Source organism: Scylla paramamosain, chromosome 12 (assembly GCF_035594125.1).
Source record: "Scylla paramamosain isolate STU-SP2022 chromosome 12, ASM3559412v1, whole genome shotgun sequence".
In the NCBI taxonomy this organism is placed as follows: Eukaryota; Metazoa; Arthropoda; class Malacostraca; order Decapoda; family Portunidae; genus Scylla; species Scylla paramamosain.
The window spans coordinates 7,315,398-7,338,037 of record NC_087162.1 but is presented as its reverse complement, the minus strand read 5'-3'; the positions used below and the strand labels follow the sequence as shown (position 1 = coordinate 7,338,037).

At 39.4% G+C, this 22,640-nt stretch overlaps 1 protein-coding gene and 1 long non-coding RNA gene across 3 annotated transcripts in view; both read right to left on the bottom strand.

Annotated features, from left to right (window-relative positions):
• Nucleotides 1–22,640, bottom strand: part of LOC135105646 (uncharacterized) — a 60,054-nt gene that overhangs the window by 25,798 nt on the left and 11,616 nt on the right. The gene's annotated exons all lie outside the window — the stretch shown is intronic.
• LOC135105644 (uncharacterized) lies at nt 12,799–14,618 on the bottom strand. The gene is made up of 2 exons (XR_010270936.1): nt 14,377–14,618; nt 12,799–14,204 (listed from the first exon to the last, which is right to left on the bottom strand). It is a non-coding gene; the product is annotated as an uncharacterized LOC135105644 (long non-coding RNA).

The following is a 22,640-nucleotide window of genomic DNA, read 5'->3' as shown; positions in this document are numbered from 1 at the left end:
TGGCTGCTCCACAGTTTATCTTACAGACTCAAACCGCACCACACTCTCTGTACAAATAACTTCTTCAGGGAGGTTATTCTAATTATCTGTAACTTTGTAACTGAAAATTTAACATTCAGCTTAGCCCTCCTCTTGATTGACTTTTTCTGTGTTCTCTGGTTTGACCATCTTCCTGCACACCTCATCATGTGCACCTTGCACAATCATGTAGATTTTAACCCTTTCCTTCCGGCAATCGTATATATACGATTGCAAAAATGCGTCCGTAGCGACGGCGATCATACCGGTAATCAAGAATTTTTGCACCTCAATTTTGAGGTCCAAGCGCGGTTTCTCGAGTCAGATGGTGTGAGTGGAAGTGTCTGGCATGTTTCCACATGTAATGTTGTCACTAGCTATGGAAATTTAGCGGTAACTAAGCTATTTTCCCTTTCTCCGGGCGACACTTGGCAACCCCAGCGACCCGCCGGGTGGAAAGCACTCGCCGGGTGGAAAGCACCATGATAAGTGTGAAGAGACATCCTGATAAGAGCCAAGGATCTCAGATCATAACTCACCATGGAGCAGGACACAACATATGTATTTAGCAGTGCTTCTGAGTTTGAAGACAGTGACAGTGAATATTTAGAAGAAGAAGCTGAAGAAAGCAAAGACATTGGTGAGGACTCGGAAAATGATTTACAGGATCCACCTGTTTTATCAGAACAGAGAGATGATACCTATCATTCTTTCATGTTAATTTTTTCATTATCTTCGATTTTATAATAAAATGGTAGAAGGTAACTTGTCAGAGAGAGAGAGAGAGAGAGAATGTTATTTGCCTGAAACTTGATGTGAAAAGGGATGAAATCTCTCTCTCTCTCTCTCTCTCTCTCTCTCTCTCTCTCTCTCTCTCTCTCTCTCTCTCTCTCTCTCTCTCATTGGAAGTGTACAATTTCCCCTCCAAGATGAGAGAGAGAGAGAGAGAGAGAGAGAGAGAGAGAGAGAGAGTTTGCGCGCGGCGTCATCGCTCTCCGGGCTGTTCCTGGATGACGGATCACACAGCAGGAGGAGGAATCCTTTATAAGGCATAAACTCAACTTTCAGAGGTCACATCGAGCTACAAAGTATATCATTGTATTCAGAATAACAAAGAGAAAATAATTATTAGTATTCAAACAATTTTCTGACAATTTCTAGGTTTACCATTTTTAGCCGTCATACAAAACGAGAAAATAATTTAAGCGCCGGAAGGAAAGGGTTAATCATCTTCTCCCTTGCCAGAGTTTGTTCTTCAGTCTTTTGCTATAAGGTAAATCCTTTAGTGTTGGGACCAGCTTAGTACCACACCTTTGGATATTCTCAATTTTGAAAAGCATTTAATCTTATCAACACCCCTTCTCTGACTGATCTGTCTTCAACCTCTCTCTTCACTGCAATGTTGCATCTCTTACTATCATCTGTGGTCACTTTTATGCTAACTGCTCTTCTGATCTTGCAAAATTCATATCTGTGCTCCCATGGCCTCATTGCACAAGACTTTCTACTATCACCCTTATTCTGTCCACCTCTCTAATGCAAGAGTCAACCAGTATTCTCAATCTTTTATCCCTTTTACTGGTAAACTTCGCAACTCCTTGCCTACTTCTGTATACAATGGAACCACGGTTCTAGAACTTAATTTGTTCTCGAATTCCATTCAAAATCCGAAACGTTCGAAAGCTGAAACTATTTTCCCCATAGGAATCAATGTAAAATGGATTAATCCATTCCCAGACACTAGTCCACCCTGTCTTAATGGCTTATGACAGACTCCTACAACTAAGATAGCTGCTTCACAACATTTCCAGCTCAAATTATTTATCCAGAAAGGATGTATTGAATGAACTTAGTGACACAGAACTCATCAGAAGATACTGTTTAGACTGTGCAGGTATTCTCTTTGTCACTGATCTAATGAGGGAAGCCTTTCAGAAAGGCACAGAAGGGAGCAACCCATTTACCACCAAAAAGATGGTCATAAGACTTAGACATCTTGCTGCTGCTAGGAAAAGCTACTGGAAAAATGCAGTTGTGCAATAATGATGGTGTTGGGGCTCATCAAGAGAGCCACAGATGGCTCAGGATAACTCCTGAGCTCTGAAAACTGTTTGTTTACATTGAGGTTTTCAACAGGATCACATTTCCCTTATTTCAAAGATTGAATTACTGTCTTACACTCAGTGTCTCACCTCCAAACTTATAAAAACAAAGTAAATATTTATAGAAACCATAAATTAGTAATAAATGACAGCTTTTGCTGTCTTTTAATACTTGAAATTAAATAACTTTGTTCTAAAACCGAATTATGGTACCACAACTAAAGCAATAAGGAGTTCAAAATTTTGTTCGAAAACAAATTTGTTAAAAAAGGGAGGCATTCAGTAACTGAGGTTCCACTGTGTCTTCCTTCCTACGATGACCTATTTCAAAAGGGAGTTTTAAGACGCTTTTTCCTCCAGTACTGGATAATCCTTTTGGCTTATTCCTTTTAAGGACTGGCACCTCAGTGGGCCTTTTTTTTTCCTATTTCCCTTGGCCAGAGCCCCTCTTACATGAAAAAAATATAACAATAAATAAAAATAAGTAATGCCTTTTATTTTATATGAACTGGATTAGATTAGTATACTCATACTGGTCTTACCAAAGTTACAAATAGTGGCCTAAAGTAATGTCATAAAAACCTTCAATTTCTTGCATTGTCTCTCTCAAAGCATTTAACTGGGCCATCTTGCCTGTGTGGTTTTGAGTCCAAAGTCATATTAAACCACTAAAGTTACAAAACCATGCCATAATTTCATAAATTCAAGCAGGTTTACATGCAGCATGGATAATATTGAACCAACCTTGGCAAAGGTACATAAGCAACTAACACACTAGCTAGGAGGCAGGAGCATTATGGCTGTTGTGATATCATGCAAGTGCTATAGTTTCATTCTTTGCATGATTATTTCTTTCCAAGATACAATGAATAAAGTTATTTCCTTTCTCCACCTCGCCATCAATTTCTATGCATTCATATCTATTATGGTCCATAAATAAATTATATATATATATATATATATATATATATATATATATATATATATATATATATATATATATATATATATATATATACACACACACACACACACACACACACACACACACACACACACACACACACACACACACACACACACAAATGGAAGAAAAGGAAAACAAGTGAGCCATGGAAAAAATATAAAAGGGAGAGAAATTAATACTCAAAGGTAAGGAGAGAAGAAATAATCATGAAAAAGACATTGTAGACAGATGTAAGAATGAACCAAGGATGTTCTATAGGTATGTGAGTGGTTAAATGAAGAATAAGAAGGGGTTAAACTAATTGAAAATAAATGGTATGCATGTTGGGAAAGAAGCAGAAATTGCAGAGCTTTTGAACAACTTCTTTCAAAGTGTCTTCACTGAAGAGGGAACATTAGATAGACTGGTGATGGCAGATATGAGAGTAGAAGTAGAAGGGTTGAGTGAGATTGAGGTAACAGTGGAAGACTTGGATGTGAGGAAGGTGCAGGGACCTGATGGAGTATCTAGTTGGGTGCTGAAGGAATGCAGATATCAACTTGCACACAAGGTTTATAAACTCATCATAACTTCATTAAGGGAAGGAGTGGTTCCCAAAGTTGGAAAAAAAAAGCAGATATAGTCCCTATATACTCATATAAGAATGGAAGCAAAGAAGAACCATCCAATTGTAGACTGGTGTCATTAACAAGTATAGCTGCAAAAATGTAAATTTTTTATTTATTTATTTTTTTATTTATCTATTTTTTTATGTAGGAAGGACACTGGCCAAGGGCAACAAAAATCTAATAAAAAAAAATGCCCACTGAAATGCCAGTCCCATAAAAGGGTCAAAGCAGTGGTCAAAAATTGATGAATAAGTGTCTTGAAACCTCCCTCTTGAAGGAATTCAAGTCATAAGAAGGTGGAAATACAGAAGCAGGCAGGGAGTTCCAGAGTTTACCAGAGAAAGGGATGGATGATTGAGAATACTGGTTAACTCTTGCATTAGAGAGGTGGACAGAATAGGGGTGAGAGAAAGAAGAAAGTCTTGTGCAACGAGTCCGCGGAAGGAGGGGAGGCATGCAGTTAGCAAGATCAGAAGAGCAGTTAGCATGAAAATAGCAGTAGAAGACAGCTAGATATGCTAGATATTGCGGCGGTGAGAGAGAGGCTGAAGACAGTCAGTTAGAGGAGAGGAGTTGATGAGACAAAAAGCTTTTGATTCCACCCTGTCTAGAAAAGCAGTATGAGTGGAACCCCCCCAGACATGTGAAGCATACTCCATACATGGACGGATAAGGCCCTTGTCCAGAGTTAGCAGCTAGGGGGGTGAGAAAAACTGGCGGAGACGTCTCAGAATGCCTAACTTCATAGAACCTGTTTTAGCTAGAGATGAGATGTGAAGTTTCCAGTTCAGATTATAAGTAAAGGACAGACCAAGGATGTTCAGTGTAGAAGAGGGGGACAGCTGAGTGTCATTGAAGAGGGGATAGTTGTCTGGAAGGTTGTGTCAAGTTGATAGATGGAGGAACTGAGTTTTTGAGGCATTGAACAATATCAAGTTTGCTCTGCCCCAATCAGAAATTTTTGAAAAATCAGAAGTCAAGCTTTCTGTGGCTTCCTTGTGTGATATGTTTACCTCCTGAAGGGTTGGACATCTATGAAAAGACGTGGAAAAGTGCAGGATGGTATCATCATTGTAGGAGTGGATAGGACAAGAAGTTTGGTTTAGATCATTAATGAATAATAAGAAGAGAGTGGGTGACAGGACAGAACCCTGAGGAACACCACTGTTAATAGATTTAGGAGAAGAACAGTGACCGTCTACCACAGCAGCAATAAAACGGTCAGAAAGGAAACTTGAGATGAAGTTACAGAGAGAAGGACAGAAACTGTAGGAGGGTAGTTTGGAAATCAAAGCTTTTGATATGTCCAAGGCAACAGCAAAAGTTTCACCAAAATCTCTAAAAGAGGATGACCAAGACTCAGTAAGGAAAGCCAGAAGATCACCAGTAGAGCGGCCTTGATGGAACCCATACTGGCAATCAGATAGAAGGTTGTGAAGTGATAGATGTTTAAGAATCTTCCTGTTGAGGATAGATTCAAAAACTTTAGATAGGCAGGAAATTAAAGCAATAGGACGGTAGTTTGAGGGATTAGAACGGTCACCCTTTTTAGGAACAGGTTGAATGTAGGCAAACTTCCAGCAAGAAGGAAAGGTAAATGTTGACAGACAGAGCTGAAAGAGTTTGACTAGGCAAGGTGCAAGCACGGAGGCACAGTTTCGGAGAACAATAGGAGGGACCCCATCAGGTCCATAAGCCTTCCGAGGGTTTAGGTCAGCGAGGGCATGGAAAACATCATTGCGAAGAATTTTAATACATGGCATGAAGTAGTCAGAGGGTGGAGGAGAGGGAGGAACAAGCCCAGAATTGTCCAAGGTAGAGTTTTTAGCAAAGGTTTGAGCAAAGAGTTCAGCTTTAGAAATAGATGTGATAGCAGTGGTGCCATCTGGTTGAAATAGAGGAGGGAAAGATGAAGAAGCAAAATTATTGGAGATACTCGTATTTTTGGCTAGATGCCAGAAATCACGAGGGGAGTTAGATCTTGAAAGGTTTTGACATTTTCTGTTAATGAAGGAGTTTTTGGCTAGTTGGAGAACAGACTTGGCATGGTTCCGGGCAGAAATATAAAGTGCATGAGATTCTGGTGATGGAAGGCTTAAGTACCTTTTGTGGGCCACCTCTCTATCATGTATAGCACAAGAACAAGCTGTGTTAAACCAAGGTTTAGAAGGTTTAGAACGAGAAAAAGAGTAAGGAATGTACGCCTGCATGCCAGACACTATCACCTCTATTATGCGCTCAGCACACAAAGACGGGTCTCTGACATGGAAGCAGTAGTCGTTCCAAGGAAAATCAGCAAAATACCTCCTCAGGTCCCCCCAACTAGCAGAGGCAAAACGCCAGAGGCACCTTCGCTTAGGGGGATCCTGAGGAGGGATTGGAGCGATAGGACAAGATAAAGATATGAGATTGTGATCAGAGGAGCCCAACGGAGAAAAAAGGGTGACAGCACAAGCAGAAGGATTAAAGGTCAAGAATGTTGGGCGTATCTCCAAGACGGTCGGGAATACGAGTAGGGTGTTGCACCAATTGCTCTAGGTCATGGAGGATTGCAAAGTTGTAGGCTAGTTCACCAGGATGGTCAGTGAAGGGAGAGGAAAGCCAAAGCTGGTGGTGAACATTGAAGTCTCCAAGAATGGAGATCTCTGCAAAAGGGAAGAGGGTCAGAATGTGCTCCACTTTGGAAGTTAAGTAGTCAAAGAATTTCTTATAATCAGAGGAGTTAGGTGAGAGGTATACAGCACAGATAAATTTAGTATGAGAGTGACTCTGTAGTCGTAGCCAGATGGTGGAAAACTCGGAAGATTCAAGAGCGTGGGCAACAGAGCAGGTTAAGTCATTGCGCACATAAACGCAGCATCCAGCTTTGGATCAAAAATGAGGATAGAGAAAGTAGGAGGGAACAGAAAAGGGGCTACTGTCAGTTGCCTCAGACACCTGAGTTTCAGTGAGGAAAAGAAGATGAGGTTTAGAAGAGAAGTGGTGTTCTACAGATTGAAAATTAGATCTTAGACCACAAATGTTGCAGAAGTTAATGAAGAAAAAGTTGAGGGGGGTGGCAAGACACTTAGGGTCGTCGACAGAAAGGCAGTCTGTAGCCGCACCGGCTGGGCATCAATTGGCTCTCAGGTGATCTGTTTTACTGATCACACCCATCATCGTAGGGTCGAGGAAAGGCAGTTCTCTCTCTGACGTTTATTGATGAGGTAGGCATGACCGTAAGAACTGCGAACAAGTTCTCGGTCTCAATTTCTTACAAAATAACATTATACACTGATATTAAACACTTTCAACATATTACAATATTCATTAACAATACATGCAATTGACTTAGCACTATGACAATCAGTTTTTACTACAAAATTAAAGTATTTACCTCGGTCACCATCCTGCCCGTCTTTGTCTGAGCGCGACTTGGCCGTGAGTGATGCCCGAAGGCGACTAGCAGGTTAACCCCACACTACCAACAAGTGAGCATCGGCTTCGGTGCTTAATATAGCATTAAATACTGATACTCACACATATTACACGTTTTCATGCAAATAGAAAACTATTGAACATTTCACTTATATATGCCGAGGAATAATCACATGAGGTACATACGCTTTACACACAGTAACATGGCTCCCCTAAATTGTGTAACAATTTACCTTAAATTAAGATTAGTATGTACCTTAAAACTAGGATTAGCACATAATATGTTTTGTTACATTGGCTCCTTGGCGGGGATGCTCCGGTCTATTATTATGCATTACCTTCTAACAGCAATACTAGACTATGTATTGGCCTCTCTATGATCGTCCTGTTTGCCTTTATGTGTCTTCCCTGGTTGTCGAGATTACAGTCTGAAACCAGGACCTTAACCTTTCTTACTAGGCCATCATGATCAGGAGATACTTCGGTTACTCTTCCCAGTTTCCACTGGTTCCTTGCTAAATTCTGATCTTTGATGATAACTATGTCATTTACACTGAGATTCCTCTTTGGTGTTGTCCACTTATTTCTAAGCTGTAGGAATTGCACATACTCCTTTTTCCACCTGGACCAGAACTGGTTGGCCAGGTATTGTGCTCTGCGCCATCTCTTTATGCAGTACAGGTCCTTCTTAATGAAAATGCTTGGAGGAGGCAGTACTACCTTTGTTTTCATAGTTAACAAATTACTGGGTGTCAACGGTGTAAGACTTTCTGGGGAGTTAAGATGGTCCACAGTTAGGGGACGACCATTAACTATATTTTCTGCTTCAACTAGGAAGGTTCTCAGATCTTGGTCATCTAACTGAGTACCATGCTGATCAAGCAACACAGAGAGTACATTTCTCACTGTGCGTATCTGCCTCTCCCAAACACCTCCCATGTGACTGGAATTGGGTACATTCATGTTAAAAACAATCCAGTCACACTGATCTTTCACGAGTTCTTGTCTGACTTTATTGTTATTTAATTCTTTTAAGCATTTCTCATACTCTGATTTGGCTCCTACAAAGTTAGTTCCTTGGTCACATCTCAACTGTCTTACGGGCCCTCTTCGTCCTACAAAGCGACGATATGCACTTAGGAAGGAACTTGTATCCATGCTGTTGGCTGTCTCTATGTGCACAGCTCTACATGCCATGCAAGTAAAGAGCACTCCATATCTTTTAAGCTCTTTACGCCCCTCTTTGACATAGAAAGGGCCAAAGAAATCTACTGCTGAGTATGTAAAAGGAGGTGATGGTTCTAGTCTGTCAATAGGCAGGTCTGCCATCTTCTGTCCCTGTGTTGTACTTCTAACTTTACGACAGATAATGCACTTTGAAATGTGCCTTGATACTAGGGATGATCCTCCTACTATCCAGTATCCACATGACCTGATTTCATTTAAAGTTATGCCCCTGCCTTGATGATTTGTCCTTTTGTGATGGTGGCATATTATCAGCTGGGTTATGTGAGATGTTTTGGGGAGGATGACTGGATGTTTGGATTCATCTGTCAAATTAGAAAGCCTCAATCTTCCTCCTACTCTCATGATACCATTTTTGTCAATGTAGGGATCTAACTTATAGAGGGAACTGGTCTTGTCTATCACTTTTGTTCCCTTGCCATTGTCTCCTTTAATTAAAGAATTATGGTTAGCAGATGATTTCAGTACGTTTATTTCCTTCTGGAATGCCTTTGCTTGCAGTTGTTTTATAATTACATTTTCAGCTTCTGACACTTCTGCTACATTTACTGGCTTATATGTGTTTCCCTTTACTTTAGTAGTGCCATCACCTTTTCCTCTGAAGCCGTTCAGAAGCTTGAGGCATACAGCAACTGCCCTCTTTGCTTTAAACCAATCTGAAAAATACTCAAGTCTTTCTAGTATATCTGTGGGCTGTTGTGTACCTACAGCATGGCATACAACTTTCTTCACTTCTGGATCATTCTCATTTATGACCTTGTACTGGGAATGGCTATCCATTTTGCTATGTTGCCAAAGGAATTCTGGGCCATTCCACCAGATCTTGCTATTACACAATTCATCTGCTGTCATGCCTCTAGATGCATGATCTGCTGGGTTATACTGTGTCTCTACAAATTTCCACTGATCTGGTGAAGTGTGATCTCTTATTGTTTCTACTCTATTTGCAACATATACATGGAATCTCTTTGCTTCATTTGCAATGTAACCAAGGACTACTTTGCTGTCTGTCCAAAATACTTCTTCCACATTATTATACTCAAGTTCTCCCTTCAAGAGTTTATGGATTCTAACTGACACCACTGCTGCTGCTAGTTCTAGTCTGGGAATTGTTATGGTTTTTAGAGGTGTGACACGTGACTTTGCCATTACTAATGCACAATGAATTTGGCCAGTCTTGCTAATTAATCTAATATATGAGCACTGGCCATATCCCTCTTGACAGGCATCTGAAAAGTGATGGAGTTCAACCTTTTCTACTTCCCCAAAGTCATCAGGTTTGTAGCATCTAGGTACCTTTAACTGATCTAGTTTGTGCAGCTCATCCTTCCATTTTATCCATTTAGGTTTGACATAATCTGGCACCTCATCATCCCAATCAACTGCATTCTTACATAATTCTTGTAAAATTTGCTTTCCAGTCAGTATGAGAGGTGACACTAGACCTAATGGATCATATATAGAGCTCACTGTTGACAGAATACCTCTCCTGGTGAGTGGCTTGTCTTTCAGCTTTATTCTAAATTGAAATGTGTCAGATTCTATGCACCACTCAACTCCCAAAGTTCTTTCTATAGGCAGTGTGTCTTCATTCTTACTAAAATCCAAACTTTTAATTCCATCTGCTCTCTCATGAGGAGAAATTGCAGCTAATACATCTTTGTTGTTTGACAAGAACTTATGAAGGTTAAAACCTCCCTTGTAACATAATTCTTTGCTCTGCTGAATAAGAGTGACAGCTTCATCCATTGTAGCTACTGACTTCAAACCATCATCAACATAAAAGTTGTTTCTTACAAACTTGGCTGCATCAGATCCACACCCGTAGTCATCTGCAGCTTTCTTAAGAGCAAAGTTGGCTACACTTGGAGATGAAGTAGCTCCAAACAGGTGAGCTGTCATCCTGTATTCAGCTATCTTATTATTAAGGTCACCATTTTCCCACCAAAGGAATCTTAACATGTCTCTGTGTTCTGGGTTGACTTTCACTTGATGGTACATTGCTTCTATATCACATACAAGTGCAATGCTTTCTTGCCTAAACCTACACAATACTCCAATAAGTTTGTTGGTAAGGTCTGGGCCTTGTAACAGGTGACTGTTTAATGACTGGTTCCTGTAGTTTGCACTACAGTCAAATACAACTCTTAACTTCTTTGGCTTTCTTGGATGATAGACTCCATGATGTGGAATGTACCAGACCTTACCATCATTCCTAACTAAATCCTTTGTCGGTACAACCTCTGCATAACCTTTTGTAATCATATCATCCATGAACACTTTGTAATCACCTTTGTGTTGATTATCCTTCTCAAGTTTAGCTCTTAACTTCTTGAGTCTCTGCTCTGCTAATAGTTTGTTGTTTGGAAGCTTGACCTTATCATCTTTAAGAGGAAGGGGCAACTCATAATGGCCATCCTTCAGCTGATGTACTCCTTCTTTCATCTTACTCATAAACCTTTTATCTTCATATGATAATGGAGTGTCAGCTGACTTTCTATCACTGAAGTCAAGTTCAAACATATCTCTCACTTGAGAAGGATTAATCATCTCTTTGGTTTTAGTAGGAACCACTAAGAAATTAACCCTCTTTTCTTCATTGATTTCTACTTCTTGTGTCACTGTTCTGTAGACTACCACTGTATCCTCCAATGGACTTGAATGGGGTGAGATTTTACCAATGATCCCCCAACCTAGCTCTGTCCTACGAGCATAGGGATGCTTCTTACTATCACCTGCTATTTGCTCTTCTGCCATAATGGCTTCTGCACAATCAAGACCAATGAGAAGTCCTATGTCAATGTTTGGGTCATATTTCATTAGTTTGTCAGAGATTGCCTTTAAGTGGGGCCAGTCACAAGCAGTCTCAGGCCTTGGTATCTGACTCCGTCCAGCTGAAATGTTTTCTGTTGAATATGCTGAAGGGATTGATATTTCTGCTTCTTCATTATAACCTCTTACTTTAAGTCCATGAATTTTGATAGAATCAGTGATTTGTTTTCCACTTATTGTGTGGATATTGAGTGACACTGATGGTCCACTAACTCCCAATTTATTCAGAGTGCTTTCCTTGATGAATGAAGCATCAGACTGCTCATCCAGCAGGGCATACACTAAAAATTTATTCTCTTCGTTACTAACATGATGTAACCATACAGGAACTATCATGGTGTGCATGTCATGTGTCACTGATTCTGTAACTTTGACCTTATTGGCTACTACTGTGGGTTTATCATCTTTAGGCTGAGTTGCTTGTGCTGGCACCTTTTGGCTCTCAGTTCTTGTCATGTCATCATTGTGAAGAGCTGTGGGATGGTATCTCTGACATACTTTACAAACTTTCCTTCTTCTACAATCCTTTCCTTTGTGACCCATTTTTAGACACCCTGTACATAACCGTTTTTCTTTAGCAAATTTGTACCTAGTATTACCATCAAGTTTGGCAAATTCCTTGCAATCATCTAAATCATGATCCTTTGTACAGTAGTGACAGAATCGTCCTTTCCTTTCCTGGTCCTTGGGATACTGTTTGTTGGCTTGTACATTTACTTTACTTTGGAATGACCACATTGGTTTTTCCTCAATTGATTTAGCCATGAAAGTTCTACTCCCTCTATTCTTTGTCATGATGTTTGATTCCCTTGGTTTCCAATTGGTTGCCCATGTTTGAGTTTTGATCCAATCATTTACTTCCCTACTTACTGAATTCCAGGAAAGAAATGGATTGCTTGCTCCTTTTGCTTCGTTCTGGACAAATTCACATAACATTTCAAAGGGTGGGTGGTGCTCTTCATTGCTACTAGAAGTGTTATTACTGTTAGTATCAAGATATATCATCGCTTGCTTTCTCCAGTCATGAACATGTTCAGGGAGTTTTGCTAGCACCTTTCTCTGCTCTCTAGGGTCATTCAGAAATGACAAATAAGAAGTGTGTTTCATTGCAGCTAAGCAGCACTTCAAAAAATCTGAGAATGCTGTTAATGCTGGACCATTATGCGGAGAGATTGGTAGCCAATTCATTAACTTATTTGTGTAAGCATCAGCTATGATGCTTTTGTTTCCAAATCTATCACTAAGAATTTTCTTTGCTTGCACATAGTCAGCATCAGAGTTAAAGTGCATTAACATTTTAATGGCATTCTTTGCCTCACCAGTTGTATACCTCTCTAAGTAGGCAAGTCTCTCTTTACCAACAGAAGTTTTAGACTCTACATAAGTTTCAAAGTTTTTCAACCAACTTGGAAATTCCATGGGTTCTCCATCAAAAGTGTTAGGCTCTATTGGAGGAAGGCTCCACTTGGGATCAGGTATGTTGATTGCAAAGGTTCCCCCAGGATGGGAAAAGGATTGATGATTCTGTCTCACATTATTCACATTATTAGGCATGTTGACATTATGAGTGTGTCTACGAGAGCTTGGTACAAGACTTTGAGCTGTAGGGTTGAGATTTATTACCTGAGGTTCACTAAATATTTGTCCATCTACTTCATTTGTCATCAATTCATTATCTCTATTGCAAGAAGAAGGTTTCTGTGGGTCATGGAATGTAACATATTTGTGAGGCATGGCATTGTCACTTTGTTGATTTGCAATTGCTTGTGCTTTCATTTCATTTTGTGACTCTATGTATTGTTGAAGATAACTTTGCTTCTCTACACTTTCATCATTACCTGGAAACATTTTTACTTCTTCTTCAACTAAGCTAAGAGCATTAAGTTCTGCACTAGCAACTGCTAAATCTCTCTCTTTCTTTTTCTTTGAGAACATTGCTTCTGCCTCTGCTTTTGTCTTAGCTAACATAACTTCTGCCTCTGCTAAACTATCATGATATTCCATTTCCTTTCTAAGTCTGGCTACCTTTGCTGCTGCTTCTTGCTTTCTTTGTGCTGCTGATGAACGTGATGAAGTAGATGAGACTCTAGAATGTCTAGACCGTTTGCTAGAACAAATTGATCCTCTGTCATTCTTTAACTCCTTTCTTTTACATTCTATACTTTCTAATATTTCATGGTGAACTTGTTGATTGTGTTCCAGCTCTTCATTTAGCTCCTCTGACCTTTCTGGCTCTAGTTCCACCAGCTTTGTGTATTCCACATAATACTGCTGAAATGCCTCTATTACTTCACTTGACATGGGCTCTAATTCAAAGGGGCTAATTACAATTTTTAATCCTTTCTTAATTTTGCTGGTAACACTGCTCCATTTACGCTTACAGGACTCTGCTCTTCCTTTGGTTACACTGACTTGATATTCTCTTCCTTTATCGGTTGGCACTCGCTCCCTGACACTAACTTCTTCAATACAAGTTTGATCCCTGTCCACTTGCTCACCCTCACCTTCCCTAAGGCCATCTACGGCATTAATTTCCTCAGTATCAGACATATCTAACAACTTAATTGTGTCAATACTGAGACACTGAAAGAGCAATTTAAAATTACCACTCTTAATACTAGCTAATTGTGGGTAATTTTCACTTAGGCTACTCAATTCAGTGCACATACATACTATTATACTTTCTTGCCTGTGACCATGGGTTCTACAAAATGGTGGCGAGGCACAGTGGGTAGAAGGGAGTGGTTGTCGTCAAGGGTAGAGCTGACCCCGGGGCCTCTGAGGTCAACCTTTAGGCTTACGTCAGCGTCCCCTCGTCCTGTGACTCACTCTTGCTACGGTTTCACATGGAGCCAATTTCTTGCTTGTAGGTCGAGTTCTTACTGTAGCCGCACCGGCTGGGCATCAATTGGCTCTCAGGTGATCTGTTTTACTGATCACACCCATCATCGTAGGGTCGAGGAAAGGCAGTTCTCTCTCTGACGTTTATTGATGAGGTAGGCATGACCGTAAGAACTGCGAACAAGTTCTCGGTCTCAATTTCTTACAAAATAACATTATACACTGATATTAAACACTTTCAACATATTACAATATTCATTCAACATATTACAATATTCATTAACAATACATGCAATTGACTTAGCACTATGACAATCAGTTTTTACTACAAAATTAAAGTATTTACCTCGGTCACCATCCTGCCCGTCTTTGTCTGAGCGCGACTTGGCCGTGAGTGATGCCCGAAGGCGACTAGCAGGTTAACCCCACACTACCAACAAGTGAGCATCGGCTTCGGTGCTTAATATAGCATTAAATACTGATACTCACACATATTACACGTTTTCATGCAAATAGAAAACTATTGAACATTTCACTTATATATGCCGAGGAATAATCACATGAGGTACATACGCTTTACACACAGTAACACAGTCCGACCTGGGGACATTTATGGTCCCCTCCCCAGATGGGGACTCCGAGGCTGGTGTAGGAGTCGCCATGATGATTTTAAAATTTTTAAGTGAAGGGTGTGTGTGTTATTAGGTGCTTGTAGTTTTGTGTGGAGGAAGAGAGTTGTCTTTAGAGGGCAGGCTGTGACTGCCCCCTTGTGTTGTGAGACACAAAGGGAAATGTTCAGTGAGGTCACAGCTGGGTTTAATGATAAGTTCACAGCACCCCCTGAACAGTGCTTTAGACCTCACTGGGAATAATGATCATTTCCTCAGGTGTCTACTGCCTCCTCCTCCAAAGGAGGAGTGAATATCTGGAAAAGAGAGATTAACACGACACAATTTGGATTTAGAAAAGGAAGGTCGTGTACGATGAATTTAATGTATTTCTACTCCAGAGTTATAGACATAATACAAGAAAGAGCAGGATGGGCAGTTTGTGTTTATTTGGACTTAAAGAAAGTGTTCGATAAAGTGCCCCACAAGAGACTGCTGCGGAAATTAGAAATGTTTGGTGGGCTGATAGGAGTGGTCCTACATTGGATCACTGACTTTCTGAGAGGAAGGGAAATGAGAACAGTGGTCAAAGATAGGAAGTCATCATGGAGAGAGGTAATTATCAGTGTCCTGCAGGCAATATATATATATATATATATATATATATATATATATATATATATATATATATATATATATATATATATATATATATATATACACACACACACACACACACACACACACACACACACACACACTCTCTCTCTCTCTCTTGACAATCCATGTATTTAGTTCTAACATGAACAACCACTGGGCAGTGAGAAGGTGGTCAGTACAGCAGTAAACTCTCTGCTACTCCTGCTAGGCTATATAATTATTCAGTAGCGACACGATTCACATCCTACGTGGTGAAGGCTTGTTTTGAAGTTACTAATATCAATGTTAATGTTAATTATGCACACAGGCACAGAAATACAATGTTGAAGGAGGGAAATAGACAACAGTGGGTAAGCTCATGCAGCTTTAGGGGATGGAGAGATGTGTGTGTGTATCTACCTAGTTGTATTTTACCGGAAAAGAGCTATGCTCATGCTGTCCTGGCTCCATATCTATAAGCATCCAGCTTAACTTTAAATTCATGAATATTTTTTGCTTGTACCACTGTTTCATCTAAGTTGTTCCATATTTCTATGCTTCTATTTGGAAAACCATATTTCTTGACACCTCTTCTACTTGCTGTTTTCTTCAATTTCACTCCATGTCCTCTTGTATTTCTTCAGTCCCACACAAATACAGTAAAATCCGTCTCATCTGGCATTCGAGTATCCGGCAGCTTCAAGTATCCAGCACATTTTTCCCTGAGCCTTAAAATCAATAAAAAATCAATGTGTACTCATAAAATCAATTAAAATTCCCGCGTGAGGCATGCTTTGTCCCCTCGCCACCAGAGTGCACTGCTTCGCGCCACCCATGGCCCACTGCCCTGTGTTTACTCAGTGACTCAGTCCCGCGTGTGCACTGTTTATCGCCTGACGCCTTCATCATTCCTAAAGTTGTAGAAAAGAGGAAGCGTGTTGTGCTTACACTTAAGCAGCTGATCAGATCAGCTGCTGATTAAGATCAGCTAATCTTTGTTATGGTAAGATGCGTGAGTGTAGGATGGTGATTGTGGACATAATTTCACTTCTATTCAAGTATCCGGCAATATTCAAGTATCTGGCATGTCGGCAGTCCCGTTGATACCAGATAAGAGGGATTTTACTGTAAGTCTTCTTTGTCAACTTGATCCTTACCCTTTAAAGCTCTGTATATAGCAATCAGGTCTCTTCTTTCTCTTCTCTCTTGTAAGGATGGAAGCTTCAATCTCCTTAATCTTTCTTCATAGGTTAAATCTCTCAAACTTGATACCAATTTGGTTGTAGCTCTTTGGATCCTTTCTATTTTCCTTATTTCCTTTTTATTATGGGATGACCAAACAATTGTGGCATATTCCAGTTTTGGTCGAATCACATATTACATCAACTTTTTCATTATCTCTTCACTCATGTAAGCAAATGCCCCTTTCATCTTTCTTAGTAACTCATAGGTTTCCCCACCTATTTTGTTTATATGTTTTTTCTGGTGATAAATTATCACTGATTGTAATTCCCAAGTCTTTTTCTTCTTTGGTTTTCTTAATTTTCTCTTCTCCCATGGTGTAGGAACTTGTCAATCTTCTTTTGTTTTTTCCTAATTCCATCACCTTGCATTTCTTTGCATTGAATTCCATTTCCCATTTCTTACTCCATTTATATATCTTACTTGGATCTTTCTGTAATATTTCACAATCCATATTGTTTTCCACTCTTTTCAATAATTTTGCATCATCTGCAAACAGACTTATATAACTGTCAACCTCATCCACCATATCGTTGACATACACCGGAAACATTACAGGAGTTAAGACTGTACCCTGTGGTACTCCACTTATAACTCTACACCATTCTGATTTTTCTCCCTTTATTACTGTTCTCATTTCTCTGTCCCTCAAGAAGTCTGTAATCCAATTGTGTGTTTCCTTGCAAATCCCCTATATTTTGAATTTTCCATAGCAGTCTCTGGTGTGGTACCTTATGAAATGCTTTTTTTTAGGTCTAAATAAACAGTTTGCCCAACCCTCTCTCATATCAAACGTTCTTATATCAACTGTTCTACTATAAAAGCTCACTAAATTTGTGACACAAGATCTTCCACTTCTGAAACCAAACTGTCTGTCAGTCAATGTATGTGTTTCTTCTAAATATTCCATCCATCTATTTTTAACTATTCTTTCCACTCTTTTTGCCACCACACTTGTTAGAGACACTGGTCTGTAATTCAATGGATCTTCTTTATTACCTCCTTTAAAAATGGGCACAATATTGACTCTCTTCTTGACCTTTTCCTGAAATATAATCCTTCTGCTTATGCTTATGATCACAATCTCATATCTGTATCTTGTCCTATCGCTCCAATCCCTCCTCAGGATCCCCCTAAGCGAAGGTGCCTCTGTTAGTTGGGGGGACCTGAGGAGGTATTTCGCTGATTTTCCTTGGAATGACTACTGCTTCCGTGTCAGAGACCCATCCTTGTGTGCTGAGCGCATAACAGAGGTGATAGTGTCTGGCATGGAGGCGTGCATTCCTCACTCTTTTTCTCGACCTAAACCTTCTAAATCTTGGTTTAACACAGCTTGTTCTTGTGCTATACATGACAGAGAGGTGGCCCACAAAAGATATTTAAGCCTTCCATCACCAGAATCTCATGCACTTTATATTTCTGCCCAGAACCATGTTCTCCAACTAGCCAAAAACTACTTCATTAATAGAAAGTGTCAAAACTTTTCAAGATATAACTCCTCTCATGACTTCCGGTATCTAACCAATAATATTTCCAATAACTTTGCTTCTTCTTCTTTCCCTCCTTTATTTCAACCAGATGGCACCACTGCTATCACATCTATTTCTAAAACTGAACTCTTCGCTAAAACCTTTGCTAAAAACTCTACCTTGGATGATTCTGGGCTTGTTCCTCCCTCTTCTCCACCCTCTGACTACTTCATGCTACCTATTAAAATTCTTCGCAATGATGTTTTCCATGCCCTTGCTGGCCTAAACCCTTGAAAGGCTTATGGACCTGATGGGGTCCCTCCTATTGTTCTCCAAAACTGTGCCTCTGTGCTTGCACCTTGCCTACTCAAACTCTTTCAGCTCTGTCTGTCAACATGTACCTTTCCTTCTTGCTGGAAGTTTGCCTACATTCAGCCTGTTCCTAAACAGGGTGACCATTCTAATCCCTCAAACTACCATCCTATTGCTTTAATTTCCTGCATATCTAAAGTTTTTGAATCTATCCTCAACAGGAAGATTCTTAAATATCTATCACTTCACAACCTTCTATCTGATCGCCAGTATGGGTTCCGTCAAGGCCGCTCTACTGGTGATCTTCTGGCTTTCCTTACTGAGTCTTGGTCATCCTCTTTTAGAGATTTTGGTGAAACTTTTGCTGTTGCCTTAGACATATCAAAAGCTTTTGATAGAGTCTGGCACAAAGCTTTGATTTCTAAACTACCCTCCTACAACTTCTATCCTTCTCTCTGTAACTTCATCTCAAGTTTCCTTTCTGACCATTCTATTGCTACTGTGGTAGACGGTCACTGTTCTCCTAAATCTATAAGCAGTGGTGTTCCTCAGGGTTCTGTCCTGTGACCGACCCTCTTCTTATTATTCATTAATGATCTTTTAAACCAAACTTCTTGTCCTATCCACTCCTACACTGATGATACCACCCAACACTTTTCCACGTCTTTTCATAGACATCCAACCCTTCAGGAGGTAAACATTTCATGCAGGGAAGCCACAGAGTGCTTGACTTCTGATCTTTCTAAAATTTCTGATTGGGGCAGAGCAAACTTGGTAGTGTTCAATGCCTCAAAAACTCAATTCCTCCATCTATCAACTCAACACAACCTTCCAGACAACTATCCCCTCTTTTTCAGTGACACTCAACTGCTCTTCTTGACAGGGTGGAATCAAAAGCTTTTCATCTCATCAACTCCTCTCCTCTAACTGACTGTCTTCAGCCTCTCTCTCACTGCCGCAATGTTGCATCTCTAGCTGTCTTCTACCACTATTTTCATGCTAACTGCTCTTCTAATCTTTCTAACTGCATGCCTCCCCTCCTCCCATGGCCTCGCTGCACAAGACTTTCTTCTTTCTATCACCCCTATTCTGTCCACCTCTCTAACACAAGAGTTAACCAGTATTCTCAGTCATTCATCCATTTCTCTGGTAAACTCTGGAACTCCCTGCCTGCTTCTGTATTTCCACCTTTATATGACTTGAATTCCTTCAAGAGGGAGGTTTCAAGACACTTATTCATCAATTTTTGACTACTGCTTTGACCCTTTTATGGGACTGGCATTTCAGTGGGCATTTTTTTTTTATTGGATTTTTGTTGCCCTTGACCAGTGTCCTTCATACAAAAAAAAAAAAAAAAGGAATTTTTTCTTCCTTAAAAGAACATACTATGGTACTGTGTATACCTTCTGCCAGTTGTTCACAACATTCCTTAAGTATCCAGTTGGACACTCCATCTAGTCCTTGAGCTTTACTTATATCCAAATCTTTCATAATCTTCTTAATTTCACTTATGTTCACCTGTATCTCTCTCATCACATTGTCTCTGTGCCATGCTCTTTCTCCTTCAAATCTGTTTTCTTTGGTAAATACTGACTGGATGCACTTGTTCATTAATTTTGCTTGTAACTGTGTATCTTCATGTGTAATGTCATCCTTCGTTAATTTATCTATTGTTTTTCATCTTCCCATTCACATATCTGAAGAATAATTTCGGCTCATTTTTGCATTTGTTAACTATATCTTTCTCATAATTCCTTTCTTCATCTCTCAGGATTCTGATATATTCATTTCTTGCCTTCTTGAAATCTTTCCATTTCTCACTTCCTCCTTTTTTTCTCCATCTATTCCATGCTGCTTCTTTTTCTTTTCTTGCTGTTATACATCTCATATTAAACCAGTCTTTTTCTTTTTCACTTCCTTTGTTTTGGTCTTTGGTACATATCTACTGATCCCTTCATTATAAATTTTCATGAATATGTCCCACTTTTCCTGCGTACTGCTTGTCATGAACAGTTGTTTCCATTTACACTCTGCAAAATATTCCCTCAACCTGATAAAATCTGCTTTCCTGTAATTATATCTCCCATTCTTGTAAATTTCATTCCTATTTTCTATTGGACCACTGCCTATACTGAATTCAATTAACAGATGATCACTTTTACCTAGTGGGCACTGATAATTTATTCCTTCAATGATGTCCATTTCCTTTGTAAACACCAAGTCTAGCCTTGATGCCTCTTCATTACTCCCAAATCTTGTATTTTCTCCAATCCACTAGGTCATAGTATTTGTCATTACTAAATTTAGAAGCATATATCCCCATGACTCTTCTCCCCCGTCCATGCTCCACTCTTCCCAGCATACCTCCTTGCTAGTAAAGTCACCCATAAGTGTTATATTATTACTCTCTGCCAGTATTCTCTCCAAACAGTTACTAGTATCTCTTAACAATAATTTATAATCCTCTTGTGTCCATGCATTTGTCTTTGGGGGTACATAAGACACTGCAAAATCTCTTCTTCCTTCTCCTTTCCTTTTTGTTTGAATTCTAATTACTTCCACCATTCCTTCTCCTATTTCAACCTCTTCCACTGTTATACTCTTCTTTGTAAGTAACATGACTCCTTCCCCTTATTATTTCTATGTTTTATCCACACATTATAATTACTATTACCAATTCTTATATTTTCTGTTGTCTCATTTATTTTAACTTCAGTAATACCCATGATGTCGGGCTGCTTTACCTTAATATAATTATTCAATTCTCGTAATGTTGATATTAAACCATTTATATTTGTATATGCCACAGTCCACTTTTTATTTTTCCATACATTATTTACATTTTCTATTCTTTTTTGTCAGATACCATTTCCTGAGCCTCTCGTCTTTTACCTTGCAATAGAACTTTTTTTTCTCTTCCTCTGTTCTGTTCCCGTTTTTTCCCTTTCCTTCTTTTATTAGATCGCTTACCTTGAGTCTCTCCTCCTCATTCATGTCCCTCTTTATCCAAACTTTTCTGTACTGCTCTGTCTTGTCCAGTTTCCACGCATTCAATATCACTTCCATGTCTGTTGTTTGTGCCCTAAATTATACTTTCAGTGGTCGCTCTCCTCCTTCTATTTACTACCCCAGTCTATGTATTTCCTCAATTTCACTTATCCAGTCCTCCCATTCTCTCTGTGTATTTCTTACAATGTCCTCTGCTACCTTTTTTTGTTCTTTTTCCCTCTTGTATCTTACTGGCTCTGTTTCCTATTTTAATTCATATATAATAATACATTTCTTTTTGTCCACTGTGTCCCTTGCCATCAATTCCTTCTGTTTGATCACTTTCACAATTTCCTTACTTAAATTTGTCTTTTCCTTCTTCTGCACTTCTATGATTTCTGTAAAGTTAACTTTTTCTTCCTCTTTTTCCTTCCTCCAGATTTGATCCTTCACTTTTCATCCCTATCACTTCATTTTCCTGTTTTTTAACAATATCATTGTTTTCCTTCAATTTTGTTTTTAGATCAGTGCATAGTGTTTCCAATTCTTTGTTTTCCTCTTCCAGGTCATGTTTTTTTTCTAATTTTTTCACTCTTTCAATGAGGTCACTAATCATCCCTTCCATCAAAGCCACTTTCCTTCCTTGCATTTTATCATGTAGTTCATTATCTTCCTCAAATCCTGGGAATGGTGACCCCAATGGCAACATTCCGTTCCCACCTATGGTGTCCGCCTTGCTGGAGCTTTTACTCATTTTATTACATGTTATTACTTAAATTTTTCCTTATTTTTTTTTCATTTCTGGAGACAGGGCAACTCTACTTGAGCACAGCTCCTACCTGGGAACACATTCTAGGCTCCTAATGGTGGCTGTGGTCAAACAAAATCTTTCTCTGCTGGAGCTTGGATTGCTGCTTGTTTACTCAACGACGATATGTGTGTGTGTGTGTGTGTGTGTGTGTGTGTTTTTCCTATTTTCAAGGGTAGGAATTTCCAACATTTTTAATCTCTCTTCATAAGCTGACTTACTCAACTCTGGAATCATCTTAGTGACTGCTCTTTGTACTCTCTAATTTTACAATATTCTTTTTTATATGAGGAGACCATGCCACTGCTGCATATTCCAATCTTGGTCTTATCATGGAAATCAACAACTTTTTATCATTCCTTCATCCAAATATAAGAATGCCATTCTTACTATTTTTAACAAATTCATCGTCTCTCCAGTAATTTTATCAATGTGTCTGTCCAGAGTCAAATTTTCAGTAACTGTTACTCCCAAAACCACTTCCTCTTTTGACTTATTTAACTTCACACCATCCATCTCATGATGATATTGTATTCTTTTCTTA